The sequence below is a fragment of the Aquarana catesbeiana genome, linkage group LG12, assembly GCF_042186555.1.
Source record: "Aquarana catesbeiana isolate 2022-GZ linkage group LG12, ASM4218655v1, whole genome shotgun sequence".
Lineage (NCBI taxonomy): Eukaryota > Metazoa > Chordata > Amphibia > Anura > Ranidae > Aquarana > Aquarana catesbeiana.
Genome location: NC_133335.1, coordinates 172905492 through 172921363, shown reverse-complemented (window position 1 = coordinate 172921363; position 15872 = coordinate 172905492). Strand labels below are relative to the sequence as shown.

At 43.6% G+C, this 15872-nt stretch overlaps 1 long non-coding RNA gene across 1 annotated transcript; it reads right to left on the bottom strand.

The window, feature by feature from the left end:
• Nucleotides 1-1189: 1189 nt before the first annotated feature.
• Nucleotides 1190-7975, bottom strand: LOC141113231 (uncharacterized). The gene is made up of 2 exons (XR_012236751.1): nt 7507-7975; nt 1190-3492 (listed from the first exon to the last, which is right to left on the bottom strand). It is a non-coding gene; the product is annotated as an uncharacterized lncRNA (long non-coding RNA).
• Nucleotides 7976-15872: the final 7897 nt, after the last annotated feature.

Here is a 15872-nt window from a genome sequence, read left to right as displayed (position 1 = left end):
AGGGTTTCAGTCAGCATAGCACCCGCAGCGGTACTCATAGGGAACATCTTGGACCCCATAGTTGATGGTACCAATGGAAAAGAAGACATGGTTGCACTCTGATCCTCTCAATTTGATCACGAGGCCTCTCTTCTCCTTTGGTGCCAAGACACACATACCCGCTTCCCACGCGGCAACAAGTAGATGTGTCTCCTCCCACTTGTTCCTCTGATCACGTAGCTCCCGGGCTTTTACTTCTCACCCGCAGCCTACACAGTCAGAAATAAAGTCCTGCAATTTAACCCCTTGTTTTCCTGGAAAAAGTGACAAAGTCTAGAAACCTCTTCTAGTATAAACTCTCGGTGAAATGCTTCTCAGGGCTGCTTAGGGTAACGGCAGACAATCCGGGACGACGCCCCCACATGTAGCACTAACTCACGGTGGAGCTGCTGATTTAAAGCGGGCTGTTACTGTCACCTTTTTTTTACCTGTAGTTTCACCAGTACCGGGTCTAGGGTCCCATTGAGCTTATTACCAGACAGTGTAGGCACCAGTCACTTGAGTATTTTTTTCCAATGCTTTAATGGGAGATAACTGGAAGAAGTAGAAGGAAAGAGGTAGAAGAAGAGTTGCAGGGAAGTTCAAATACCTTTTCTTGGCGTAGCACTAAGGAATTGAAATCTTTGGGATGAATGTTTCCTCATCTCAGGATTAAATCTTTGCCCGCCCAGATAGGTCTCTCTCACCAACCTAGCAGCCGGTACACAGCACGAACAAAAAGTCTCTGCCACAGACTTGAGTGAATTAAAACCCGTATGATCCTCTGCCACAGGATGTAGTGGTTTTCGATGAACAGCAACCACAGTACCAGAACCTTTAAGCCGACCTGGCAGTACTTGTGCGGTAGGGTAGTTTAGGATACGTCCTCCAATTGAGTCACCAGGCCCTTCTTAAGACCAGCCTTGCATGGTCCCTTCCAAGATGGGTCCTCCCCTGGATCTTCCCGATTGTCCGGCTTCTTCCCGCAGGACAGACAGCACAGGACCATCCCAGCGATAGCAGACCCCAGACAGGCCTCTGGGTCTACCTACCTGGCTGCAGAAACGCAACCCTCCAGGCTGGAGGGTGTTAAGTGCAGTTTTCAACTTAACTGCTTCTAGTTTATATTGCTTTGCCAAATTTAGCTATCAAAGAAATAAGACACAGAATATAGATTTCTGTATATCAGATCCGAGCCTTAAAGGTCCCGTACTCTCAACTGAACCTGTCGGCTCTTTATTGGGGCTTTTTATAAGGCTTGGTTACACAAGCATCAGTTTGAGCAAATCTCCATATAAGGTAACAAGCAGTATAATTTCAACATACATGACGCTGGACACATCTGGAAAGACTTAAGCTACGTCTTACAACTGACACGCACATATTATACATAAAATGAAAAACAACTTAAGTAGAACTCCAACCTATTATTTCCAACCTTATCAATTTCCCCCTTTGACATCATCCCCTCCCCGATTCTGGGTCCTTGCAAACAAGTGAACAGCCGATACTTCAAAGAGTACTATCCCTGACCGCGGGTTGTCAGAGGAGGATAAGTCTTCTTTATTTACCCTCATCCCTCAAATCCATACCAGCATCTTATAAGCAAAGAGAATAGAAAAGGGGTGATGTCAAGTTACCCTTTTTGTCATTGGAGTTCCTAATACCTTTCTCTTTCCATTCTATCTGTTCATACCTTAATCTTCCTATATAATCAACAGTTTATCACGGTAAGCAGTACAAAAACTAAAATTAGAATAAGTATCGGATTGAGCATCCAATTAAAAATTGCCGTAGCAGTGGGTGACCATCCAGCAAATACATCATACCAATGATGTGTTGTTTTATCTCTTATTTGTGAGGATAAATGTATTAATTTCCCTTTATCTATAACCGCAGATATTAGATTATTTTGAAGGGTATGTTCTTGTGTCTCTATGTGTTTTCTAAGTATTTCGGACTCATTTAAGATTTGCCGTAAGAGCTCTAATGATATTATAAAAGGAGTAGTATCAGTAAGATTATCTACCGTCCATTCTAGATTAAATATTCTATGTGCATCTGGTTCAAAAAGGAAAGTGTCATTTTGTCATTTAAGCATTTTAACATTCTTTACGCATCCTGAAAAAGGGGCCGTTTTATTTAAACTTTCCATAGTTTCCTGATCATTTGTGACTAAACAAATATGTTGTGGTCCTATCTCCATAAATCTGTTTCCTACACCTGCTGGCAATCTCTGAAACTTACATATGTTAGATTGATGTTTCAATAAGCAAAGTTCATAGACTGGAGAACTTCTTCCACAGACTATTCCCTTATTAGTTTTAGCACATAGACTTAGATCATGAGTCATGTTTTGTGTATCTACATAGTGTCCATAAATGTCAGAATACCAAAATTCAGGTAGATCCTTTCCTATCAGGAGTGGCATCACTATTAACTTACACATTACCTGGACCTCCTCCACTTTGTATACATCAAACCTTCCAGCACACCATCTTTCCTCACATTCAACTTCTTTTCCTGGTACTTCAAACCATGTACTTTCTAAATTTAAACCCTTAAAATAGTTCATCCAAGTGCGATTTGAATGTGATAAGATAGTGTAGAAAAAGCACATTGAGTAATGTTTATAAACTCCTGATTTTCTTTCCACAACTCCAGACTAGCTAGTGCTGTGTGATTAACCATAATATTGAGATATTTAGTTAATTGTACCTAGCTAATTTGTGTTTCGAATGTTGTAGGTAACCATTTGCTTGTAATTATTAAACTATCAGCTATGTGACTTCCTGCACATTTCCACTTATTTTGTATCATTTCCATCTGTATCCCATTCATTATTCCCATTCCAGTTCCTGCAGCTCCCAGAACTGTATCATACCATTCTCGGCGATACCTACATTCTGGTAGCTGGGGAAAAGTTACATTAAATTTGATTTTTGTTTTCTGTTGATACCGAAACATTTATGCAAGATCTAGGAATAGGAGTTAATACAGAGGATTCGAAGATGGTGGGTAGAGCGTCCTCTATCTTTATATTGAAACCATAATGTTGCCATTGTATATATATCCTCCTGTTGTGCTTTCCCGTTTCCTTACTAGTACAAAATACCATTCGTAGTAATGATATTGTGTTATACTCTTATCCTGATTTACCCATCTAAGATCAGTACTATTTTCATGAACTGTTACATTGATACCCGGAGTCCATGTATAAACAAACATTTGAAAACATTCAAGCACTATTATCATAGAAGAATCTTCATTCTGTTTCTCTCGGTTCAAGACTCTTTTTGCAGTGTGATGCGTGGATCCAGGCTGCTTTTCCTTCCAATTTCACTGAAGTGGCTGTGGTCAAAAGCACTTGATAAGGACCTTCAAATCTAGGTTCCAATGTCTTTCTGGTGTGTTTCTTAACATATACATAATCTCCTGGTAGCAGTGTATGTGTACCTGTTATTGAATTAGGGTCTGGAAGAGAAGAATACACACTTTTGTGGATCTTAGTTAGACGTTGTTGTAATTGTATCACATATGCAGTCAAACTATCACATTGCAATTGCATACTCTGTGGAAAGTATAGACCTAATCTAGGTGCATTCCCAAAAAGTATTTCATATGGGTTTGTTTAACTCTTGCATAGCTTTTTGTATTTTCAACTTTATTGTCCCATTTACTTTTTCCACTGATCCTGAACTCTGTGGATGATAAGGGGTGTGAAAACTTTGTTGAACCCCTAACATGGTCATCACATTCTGCATGATTTCTCCTGTAAAGTGTATCCTCCTATCTGATTCTATAGTTTCAGGAAGACCAAACCTAGGTATTAACTCAGTAATCAGTTTCTTGGCTGTGACTTTTGCTGTGGCTGATTTTACTGGATAACTTTCGGGCCAACCTGAGAATAAATCGATACACACGAGGACAAATTCAAAGGGGCCGCTCTTAGGCATTTGTATGTAGTCAATTTGCAGTCTCTGGAAGGGGTATTGGGCCCGAACCTGGTGTTTCCGTGGGGTTTTTACTCTCTGTCCTGGGTTATTCAGGAGACAGATTTGGCAGGCTGCACAGTAGTTTCTTGCAGTACTACTGAATCCAGGGGCGAGCCATCCTTGGTTCACAATCCTATACATGGAATTGGAACTGACGTGTGTGGGTAGGTGAACTGCCGCTGCCATTGCTGGGTACAGAGAGGCAGGCAGGCATACTTTGCCTCCTTCCCTCCATACATTGTCAAGGTCTGGTGCTGCTCCCATCCTGACCCACTTATCTTTCTCGCTCTCCCCTGCTTGCTCCTGTAATTTACTCAACTGCTGCCATGTTGGTTCTGGGATACTCACCTCTACCGCTGCTAAGGTTTCAGGGCTTCCTTCCCCTAGTGCTGCCTGTTTTGCAGTCAAATCTGCAAATGCATTTCCTTTTGCCTCAATTGTTTTTGCGCTCGTGTGTGCCACTATCTTCATGATTGCCACTCGTTTAACCTTTTAAAGATTGTTCAGAACTCTCTTAATCCCTTCTCCATGTTTTACAGGTGTACCTGCTGCTGTCAGATAACCTCTAGCCTTCCATATATGGCCATAATCGTGCGCTACACCATAAGCGTAGGCAGAGTCAGTATAAATATTCCCTTCTCGTCCTTTTAAGTATTCTAGGGCTTGTTCTAAAGCTTTTAATTCTGCTTCTTGTGCTGACATGTGGGCTGGTAAGGGCTGTGCTTCAATCACCTGTGTCAGTCACTACAGCATACCCTGTGTGATATTTACCCTTGTTATCAGCAAACCTACTACCATCTATATACAAGGTGTGCTCAGCATTTAAAATCGGTGTATCTGTAACATGTACCTTTAAGAAAAAAAAAAATGTACTCTGTCTTAATTATCACCAGATGTTCCTTCTAACTAGAATGACTCTATTGTAGGGATGTTTAACCCTTTCAACTCTGAAAATACACTATATATGAATGTAAAAAAATGATGTGTAAAAAAATATCTCATCTTGATATAATAAACATGTCCTGTCACATAAAAATGATATATAAAAACTGCAACATATCTGATGGATAAATTATTTCATCAGTAGTCAAAAAAACTAAAAAGTCCATTGTTTTTAGAATGTCCTCTCTTATCAGAAGTTCTCGAGAATTTTTTTTTTCTTCCTCTTCTTCTTCCTTATTAGTACTATCATTCCCCCTTGCCAAATCTGGTGACTGAACAGGCAAAAAGGTAGCCAAATTTAAAGTTGTACAGCGCTGAAAAGTAACATTTGGAGGTAAAAGTAAAGTACACTGTAACCTTAATTGCCTAGCCATTGAAATGTGTTTGGGCTGTACCTGAGACAAGATTGCATGTATCTCATGTGTGGTGTGCACTACAACTGGATTGTCTAGAACAATTTCTGATGACTTATCTAGGATTATCGACACCGCTGCTATCGCCCGTACACAGGACGGTGAACCTCTGGACACTGGATCTAATGCTGCTGAAAATTAAGCAACGGATCTTTGTTTTACATGTGCCTGTGTCAAAACACCTGTGGCGTGTCCAGTGATTTCAGCAATGTACAAATAAAATATCTTGGTGTAATCTGGAATACCAATAGCCAGGGCAGAAATCAACAACCTTTTCAAAGTGACAAACGACTCATAAGCTACTTCTGTAAGCATATACGGTACAATTTTCAAACAATCATATAATGGCTGCATCAAAACGCTAGCATGTGGTATCCATTGTCTACAATATGACACAATACCTAAAAACATATGCAATTGTTTGAAATTCCGTGGGGGTAACATTTCCTTTATCACTTGAACCCTCTCCTCAGTGAGATGTCTCGTACCCTGTGATATACAATGTCCCAAAAAGATAACTTTTTCTGACACACTTGCAACTTTTTCTTATTAACCTTGCAACCTTTTTCTGCCAAAAATCGCAACAAATTAAGGGTGGTATGCAGGCTTTCAGTCTTTCACTTATCTGTGGAATTAATCCTTCCATAAACTGTCTATTGAAGGCTCAGATCGTGACTGGCAGAGCCAAATCCAATCCCTCATCTGCCATCATACTTTCCATAGATAAGTAAAATTCTGATACAGTCTGTCCTGGCATTTGTTTCATGAGTGATATTGACCCTCTCTCCTGTTGTTTTGCCTGAGAGAAAGCTTCTAATCTAGCAATAAAAGGAGCCCTTGAGTCTATGTGTCTGACCTCCTGTCTCTAAATTGCCATCCCCCCTCAGCTCGTCTGCAGGTCAGTCATAAACTAGTTAAACAGGGTCAGAGTCATTTTATGTCTGCATAAATCCTCCCCATCCTGCCAGGTTGCTTCATGTGTATTCATTAACTGTGTCACAAATCTACAGAAAGCAGCTGGCTTTGCTATACAAAACCCATCCTCTACCCTCAATTTCAGGATATATCTTGTGTAGTTTACGTACTATGTCAGTATATGGGGGTGGGATGGCTGAACTAAGATTATTTAAAATTTCAACATTTTTTTTTTTTTTATTCTTCTGTCTTTCATATCCCAACCATCACAATCTGAATTATATTTCCACCCCTCTTCTTTTGCTCTATTTGAGACCTTAATTAAGCATTGAACCTGACGCATCCATTGCTTCTCTAACACCTCTCCTTGTCTGTCCCTTTTTATTTCACTCCATACATCCAGGTCTAAACCCGCTGCTCCTTTCACCTTAAATTTACGAAGGACATCCTTTAAGTCCTATGCTTCATCTTTCCCATAGATGTTCTTAATTATCTGTGGCACCGTATAATGCACCACAATTCCCTGACGGGGTTTCATGTTCTGCTGGCCCATTCTGACAGTCCGTGCCTAGGTAGCGTGTGGGACACTTAGTGTACAGTACTAAATACTAAAAAAAGCTACACTAGTTCCTCGTTGCCTTCCTCCTAGGGTACCAGAATACTAAAAACCTCTCCGGATGAGATTTCTGAAATCGAATTACTTTATATGCTAGCCAACTCACAAATATTATGACCAGACTGACAGCTACACATATACAAGCATTCCTTTAAGTGACCAGGTATCCGACTAGATCTCCGGGCTTATGGAGACCTCATTCCCCCTGTATCTGGGAATCCCTCTCATACACTCTTATCCCTGCTTTATGGAGCAGACAGGGCTTATACTTTCAACCCGTCTATGGTTTATGAATTAAATTGAATATCAAACTTAAGCGGCAGACCCCCAAAGTCCTCTTGCGAGGTTAAGGACGCATTCTACTGCTCATTGGGATGATATTCTTTCAATTCATACCAACCTAGGCAAGGCTCATTCACTTTCTCAACAAGACAGACAGAAAACAAAACAACAATTAATTCCAGCAATATAAACCACAATATGCAGTAATTCTAGACTCACCACTACAGAGGCTGGTGTTTTAAAACCAGGAGAACCGTAACTGACAGAACGGATAGGCACAAATCAGGGGAGCACAGAATATAAGAAAAATAAAGCTTTTTCTTACCTGCGCAGGTTTTTTGATCTGTGGTTCCCGGAATGCCTGACCTTTTGTTCCGTCAGTCCAATTCATCCACCTCTTGAAGTGTCATCGGTGTGTCCCTACTTCCGGGCGCCAGAAATGTTAAGTGCAGTTTTCAACTTAACTGCTTCTAGTTTATATTGCTTTGCCAAATTTAGCTATCAAAGAAATAAGACACAGAATATAGATTTCTGTATATCAGATCCGAGCCTTAAAGGTCCCGTACTCTCAACTGAACCTGTCGGCTCTTTATTGGGGCTTTTTATAAGGCTTGGTTACACAAGCATCAGTTTGAGCAAATCTCCATATAAGGTAACAAGCAGTATAATTTCAACATACATGACGCTGGACACATCTGGAAAGACTTAAGCTACGTCTTACAACTGACACGCACATATTATACATAAAATGAAAAACAACTTAAGTAGAACTCCAACCTATTATTTCCAACCTTATCAAGGGCTACGAGGTAGAACTCACTGACACATACCTCTAGGCCAGGAGGGCCACGAGGCAGAAAAAAAAAACCTCTCTAAACATGGCGTCTGTCCATAAATACCCTCTCCCAGAATGCAACTCTCCGGGACAGAAGAGCACTCAGCATGTTGCCTTTCCAACACTGACCCATGGCGACAACGACACCCACAGGCACAGTGTGAAACTACACGCAACACAGCCAAACTGGAACAGAGGCTAAATCTGACAATAAACTAAATCTGAACTATGTACAGAACAGATGTCCCACTAAATTTACCTATAAGCGGTAGATTGAAAAATCTACCAGCACTACATATATATATATATATATATATATATATATATATATATATATATATATATATATATATATTGTAATAGTCCCTGTCACTGGGAAAAGGGATGGGATCTCTAACCCTGTGTCCATGTCTTATGGAGAGCCAGCAGGTTGTGTGCCCAGGTGCACACAGCCCATATAACGAGGGGCTAGTGAGAGCAGAGGGTGGAGGAAGGTGGAGTGTGTGTAGCTTGTTGCTACTGCTGTGTGAAGACAGACCTGTGTCTGGAGAGTGGTCTGCCCTGTGGGAGTCTGCAGCCTATGTAAAGGGGATTCTTTGCCCAGGGACTGGGAAAGGCTGGCCAGCCTTGAGAGTCGGGGAGACTGAGGAAGCCAGTGAGTCCAGGGGGCTGTAAAGAATTGGCAAATCTGTTGAGAGCAAGCAGAGGAACTGCTGACAAGAGAGCCAGGTGGCTTGGTATGTTTTCCTTATTTTTGGAGTGCTTAATGAAGTTAAACCCCTGCGTGGGAATCCTGAATGGACCTTTTTGCTTTTGTTTTTCGGTTTAATAAACGTGGGCTACCAGGCCCTTAACTATAATGCCTGTCTGATGTGGACTCACTGCACTAAAAACGCATTTATCGCTTGAGCTAAATACCCCAAACATTACAAGTGGTGTTCGAATGCGGGCAGACAGACGGTGAAGTCCGGGTCTCTGTGCCAGTAGTGAGTCATTTCAGGAATTGCTGCTAGCGGTGTGTGGCAGCCAGGCAAACTGCATTGCGCAGAAGTTAAATTGATGAACTGTGTTTGTGTGCATGAGACAGCACAATCTGTGTGTGCACTGTGCAGGTGAGGAAAGCTTGCATGAAGTGAAAAGCAACTTGCTTTAAAGTAACAGTGCTTCATTTTTTGCTGGAAAGCGCAAAAGTGTGGTGGAGTGACTGCAGAGATGAAGCAAGAGTTTGAGCCTGCCGGAGAATATTGCAGACTGTTTTTTGCTACACTTAAAGGGGAAGTGCATGCTGTTGCCCCTGGCAACGCTGGTGCAAGCAGGCCAGCTATTAAGGTGCAAAGTCCCAAGCTTACAAGAGGATGCAATTTGGGAAGCCCTGTCAAGGCTCTGAAGCAAGAGCGCTGTTTTCGGTGCAGAGAGTGGGGGCATGTTATTTCCAAGTGCCCTTTGTCTCAGTCTCCAATACAAGGCGACACGGCCAGACAGAGGTCTGCAACAATGTTTAGAAAGCCTGATCTAAGTCCCAGGAGTGTCCAAAAGGCTTATCAGAAGTTTGACAAGTATGTGGTTGCCCGTAGCAACGGCAGTGATGTCAAGTCTGTGGACCACGCGAGAAACGTATTGCCGACAGAGGATCGTGGCATGTTTAAAGCAACAATGCTTCAAGGAGCGCAAAGTCGCTGCTTTTGGGAGAGTCAGCAAAGTACAGCTGGAAGAGTGCCATCTCCCTTAGCAACAAGGGATCGGGTGTTAACCGGAAGGAGGAGATACAGTGGAGATGTGGAGCGGCATCCCATTAAAGATATGTGTAAAAATGTACCATGCCTGGAATGTGGTCAACTGGGGCATGAAATTTTTTCTTGTCCCAGGTTATGGAACATGCCTGGAGATGTGGTTACTGGGCAGAAGTCTTTGTCTGCAAGCCCAGATTTTTGTGCAAACCTATTTTCAGTCACCTCTGGCAACAGTGAGGAAGTACCTGTTGTGCCTGCAGGGGGTGCTAAGGAGTCAGAAGTGGCTGCTGCAGTTTCATCCCATGGCCACCAGGGAGAGTTAGTCAGTAAAAGTGCGATAAAGGATAGACAACGTACTCAAATGAAGCCAGAGTTACCTGCTACAGATTATGGTAAGACTGTTGCAGTTTGCGGGACTGATCCCAGTGAAGTGGGAGTATATCCGGCTGGGAGATCAACAGAAGTGGTAAAAATGGACTTGCTGCAGTTTGCTACCCCGAGTAGTGGGGAGACACAGGTTGAAGCTCAACCTGCAGCAAGGTTAAGAACTCAAAAAGACTGGACTCTGTATGTACCTGGTGTAATCCACCAGAGTGCTGGAAGTGGTAACCTAGGGGTGACCAATACAGTTTGTGTGCCAGGTTCCCTAGTGACAGGTGCTACAGAGATGCCCAGGGAAACCTCCCAGGAGCCCGCAGTGGTGAGGCACATGGTTTCCCAGGACAACTGTGGAGCCGCCCTAGTGGGCAAAAGAATGCCTTTGGAGAGGAAGGGTGGTGTGCTGAGCGTTACACGGGGTGCTGTGTGTTCTGACCAAAAACAGCCTGTTAAAGCTTATAACACTGCTATGTCTATGGCTGATGATACATGTACTTATTGTGATGTATTCAAAAGTAATGATGATGTTGAAAAGTGTATTACTGACAATGTTGATGGTTTGGTGTCTCCCATGGTAACCACCGGTAGTGCAGCAGAGTTGTCCCAGGAAATCTCAGGAGGACTCCCAGTGTTGGAGCCGGCGGGGCTCCAGGACAGCTCTGATACTGCTCAGGTGGAAAACAATGGGAAAATAGCTCAAATGAGGGAGTATGTATTATCACAATCTGATGTGGTTGACAGTTACTGGTGCAGATTGTCTGCTGCTAAACCACTCTGTCCACCTGTGTCTCCATGGGCAGAGGGAGCAGTACTACAGAGTGCTGATGACTGGAGCACAGACAGGATAGACTGGGATAGTCTCGCCATTAAGGTGATAGCGTGGTGGAAAGAAATTTCTGAAGGTAATAGTAAGCTGGACACTATTGCTGCTGTGACAAATGGAGAGGCTGCAAAGCCAGTAGACACAGGTGCGTTGGCTGTTGCAGAACTTAACCCCCTCCAGGCGGAAGGATCGGAAAAGGGCGCATATATAGCAGAAGTTTTGTCCACAGCAAAAGAGATGAGTAATGTTGAGTGCCAGGATGATGGGATAATGGATAGGGACTTGGAAGGGCTCAGTGTTGCTGAAAATGAGACAATGAGTGTGACACATGCATTTAGCGGTGCTCATTGGGAGCCGCAAGTTTTGTCAGTGGCCTCTGAGGTGGAGGTCTCTTTGAGTGTCTCAGCCTCTCAAGCCTTAGCAAATGAGCCCCTCCACGTCGTTAGTAAGGGAAAAGTCCCTAGAGTTCTGTGTTTAGATGTGGCATGTCTAGAAATAACTGAGATGTTGTTGGAATTGGTGAAAATCTTTCCGCTGTATACCTGCATGTATCCACCGCAGATGGGCGACCTGGTACTGCGTAGTACCAATCAGTGGAGACACGTGGTACAGGCGATGTTAAGCAAGGTTGATAAAAATTGGTTACTGCAATGTTGGTTACTTTTGCAGAAAGTGGTCTCGCAGTTCTCTGCGAGAATGCTTCCAGCGACAGTTATGTGCGGAAGGCGTTCAGGGGAACTGCTAAAGGAATCAGAAATGATAGACCTAGTAGAAGTCTCTCCGTATGCTGGTGTGATGAGGTGCATTCCTGCTGGTGCGATCCGAGGTGCAGCTGAGCAGTGGTTGGTACATGGCGCGTGTGCTGTCTCACCCGCTAGACCTCGTGAAAGGGAAGGGCCCGGAAAAGACGCAGCAGTAGTGGGAATTCAATCCATCACTCGCAGGGAGGTGCAGTTTGAGGTACCCGGAGACACTTTGACAGGAAATGGCAGTGTTGGTAACTGTAATGAAAAAGTGTATGAGAAGCACTGTAGAGCACTGTCGGACAACTCAGAGGTATTGGTTGAGGTACCAATGGACACAGAAATGGTTAAAGAGATTGGTGTGGAAAAATGTGGCGCAAAATGTGTGTTGGTAGGACAGTCGCTATTGGAGTGTTGGACAACCGGGAGCGATGTGAAACTGCGGGAATGTCCCATAGGGAGTAACTGCTTGCCTGTAGATGGTCCCTCCCTAGACCCTGTCCTAGCAAACCAGGTGACAAGAGGTCTTGATGATGATGATAATATTGAATTAAATAACCCCTTGTGGAACATTGCTATCGAGGTTAAACAGAAGTATGTGGTGTTGATCTCAGATGATTTGGTTGCCAAGGGTAACCACACAGGGGTTAGTGAACCTGATAAACAGATGTTGTTGGTTAGTGTTGCGTCAGGTAGTGAGAGGGGTCAGTCCCTGACAGATTTCATGGAAATGGGTCCCCAACAGTCCCAGGAGAGTAGGTCTGTGGGAGGGAAAAGGAGGATCCCGTGGCCAGAAGGTGGAAGGGATAGAGAGATTAGTGGGAGCCCATGGTTCAAGGTGAAGTGCTGGTGGAAACATACCCGGAAAAAGAAATGGGCCTACGCAGCGAATGGCTGGCACAGAGGTGTCCCATTCTTAGTGACTGGTTTATGTGTTCCTCCCTCCGGTGCAAAACAAGGGGGGAGTATAGGGAAATGTAGGACCCTGTTAAGATCCAGGGTGGGACGTACCTGGAAGCGCACCCGGAAAAAAGGTTGGGCCTACGTGGCTGACAGCCAGCACAGAGGTGTCCCAACCATGACGAGTGCTGGTGTTCCTCCCTCCGGATCGAAACAAAGGGGGGGGATATGTAATAGTCCCTGTCACTGGGAAAAGGGATGGGATCTCTAACCCTGTGTCCATGTCTTATGGAGAGCCAGCAGGTTGTGTGCCCAGGTGCACACAGCCCATATAACGAGGGGCTAGTGAGAGCAGAGGGTGGAGGAAGGTGGAGTGTGTGTAGCTTGTTGCTACTGCTGTGTGAAGACAGACCTGTGTCTGGAGAGTGGTCTGCCCTGTGGGAGTCTGCAGCCTATGTAAAGGGGATTCTTTGCCCAGGGACTGGGAAAGGCTGGCCAGCCTTGAGAGTCGGGGAGACTGAGGAAGCCAGTGAGTCCAGGGGGCTGTAAAGAATTGGCAAATCTGTTGAGAGCAAGCAGAGGAACTGCTGACAAGAGAGCCAGGTGGCTTGGTATGTTTTCCTTATTTTTGGAGTGCTTAATGAAGTTAAACCCCTGCGTGGGAATCCTGAATGGACCTTTTTGCTTTTGTTTTTCGGTTTAATAAACGTGGGCTACCAGGCCCTTAACTATAATGCCTGTCTGATGTGGACTCACTGCACTAAAAACGCATTTATCGCTTGAGCTAAATACCCCAAACATTACAATATATATATATATATATATATATATATATATATATATATATATATATATATATATATATATATATATATATATATATATATTTATATGTGTGGGTATATATATATATGTATATATAATTTATCTAATTCAATTCTTGATTATTTTTATTATTATTTTTTGAATGATGTCTTTTAATGATTTTTTTAAATGCCTTAATTTTTTTTTTTTTTTTATGTAAATGTTTAATCCAATACACGGGCGTATATACGCTTCTCATTTATATATATGAGTACACATGTTGTGGCTATGGGATATATACATATGTTTTTATAAATTCTGCAGGCCCCATCCCCTTTCTCCTTTATATCTATGGATATTGATATAGACATTACGTTTTTATGCAAACTTATACTTATTTATTGTTTTTTTTCAAAACATCCCTGGATAAGTTTACTATTCAGTGTCTGGGCAATCCATATTGTGGTTAGCGATCATGTGACCACTAGGCGTGCTGGAGCTTGTTGTCTTATGACCGGCTCAGACTGATAAATACCACCACACATGCACTTTCTCCTTAGGCCTGTAGAAGAAGCTGATGCTCCCAGCACATAGCCTTGTTTACCCAGTCTTTCTTCCCTTGATGCCTCTCTGCTTGGTGACGTCATCTCCTTGCGCTCCACGATGGCCCCGGCCGACTTCCTGGTAGCCACAGGACAGATTACGGCTCCCCTATACACCTGCCAGACCCGTGGACGCTCATTTTGGATGCCGGTCTACACCTGCAGACACCATTATATACAGATGAGCCTATTTTTAAGTTATCTCTTGTAAGTGCGTTACTTACTTTGCTGCTAATAAATAGCATTTAACATACTCCCCTCAGGTTGGCGCTTCCTGTGTCTCCCCCTTCATTTCATTTTAAAGAGGGCCCTGGCTCTCGCTGCTCTGCCTCCGCACCTCAGTGCCTCCAGGCCCCTTTATATGAGATAATGTCTTCTTGACTTGTCCAGCCGCAGCCACCAAGACAGGAGGAAGCACTGAGCAGAGTGGGAATGACCGCCACCTACCCGCCCACCGGTCCTCTCTATTTCCATTGGCTCCGCCTCCTTTCAGTGCCGCTTCCCAACTTTGAGTGCCACTTGGGTCAGGAGCTGGACCCCCAAGGATGCTGTTAGCCACCAGCCTGCCACGTGGACATGGATGTGGATGATGTTCTGAAGTGCTGCTGGCTGCTGCTGCTGCTGTCCGTTGACCCACTTAGTCCACCCCGGTTCATTAGGTGTGTCCCTCTTTCCCTTGTGTCCTTCTCAGTCAGGCTAGCTTAAAACTGCAGTGCTGCAGAATTTCTTCTGGTCATTCTACTGGTATCTGAGATTGTGGCAACTGCTGGCAAAGTTGGTGATCGAGGTGCTGAACTGAGTCTTCCATAATTGCTGTTGTGTTAGCCTGTTAGGCACATGTAGCGATTTGGGATCGTGGAAGTAAGAAAATCCCAGACTGCTGCACTCTGGAAACAGACATCTTTATTTCATGAATTAAAATTCAACAATAGCCATCAAAAACATGATTGGAGAGTGGCAATAGCTAACGCGTTTCACATACGCGTTAGCTATTGCCACTCTCCGATCATGTTTTTGTTGGCTATTGTTGGATTTTAATTCATGAAATAAAGATGTCCATTTCCAGAGTGCAGCAGTCCTGGATTTTCTTACTTCCATAGACTTGTGCACAGTCTGCACCTGACATTCATCGAGGGTGGAGGCTTTTCTCTTACGGTCCGTAAGGCTTAGAGAGCGGCATATCCTTCTTATCACTAGATTTGGGATTGTGGGCAGAATATTGCTGTGATTCTGCCCGCCACCGCGCCTTGATTCCAAATCACACTGCAATGCTGGCAAAATGCAGCCCATGTGTTTGTGGTCCATTCATTTTTACTGGCACCACAATGAGCGATTTATCGCATAACAAGCATTCAAAACCACAGTGTTTTTTGGTACCACTAAAAATGAATGGAACACAAACACATGTGCAGCGTTTTGCCAGCATTGCAGTGTGATTTGGAATTGCGGACACAATCACAGTGATTCTGCCCACGATCCCAAATCGCTACATGTGAGCAGTCAGGGTCTAACAGGCTAACACAACAGCATTTATGGAAGACTAAGCCTCAGCATATTTTATAGGTACAAAGAAGCCGTGTCCCTTAAGACCCTCCCACTATCATGTTTGGCCACACCCACTTTTTTTGAAGAAGTGCGCTGCACATGCCGCAGGGCACTGCTTCCCTGTCATGTCCCTCATTCTCAAGCTCAAAAGTTTATAGGTACATTCTATATGTATGGACTCTGCACAGTACCACTTCTCTTATCTAGTATCCTGGGTTAACAAAAAATCAGTGAATGTGCTTCCTTCCACAAGATGGTGCCCTTTGCACCTGCCCAGTAAGATTGTTACAGTGCACCACCCTGTGATAGGCAGTCAGCAGGGCTTTTTTTC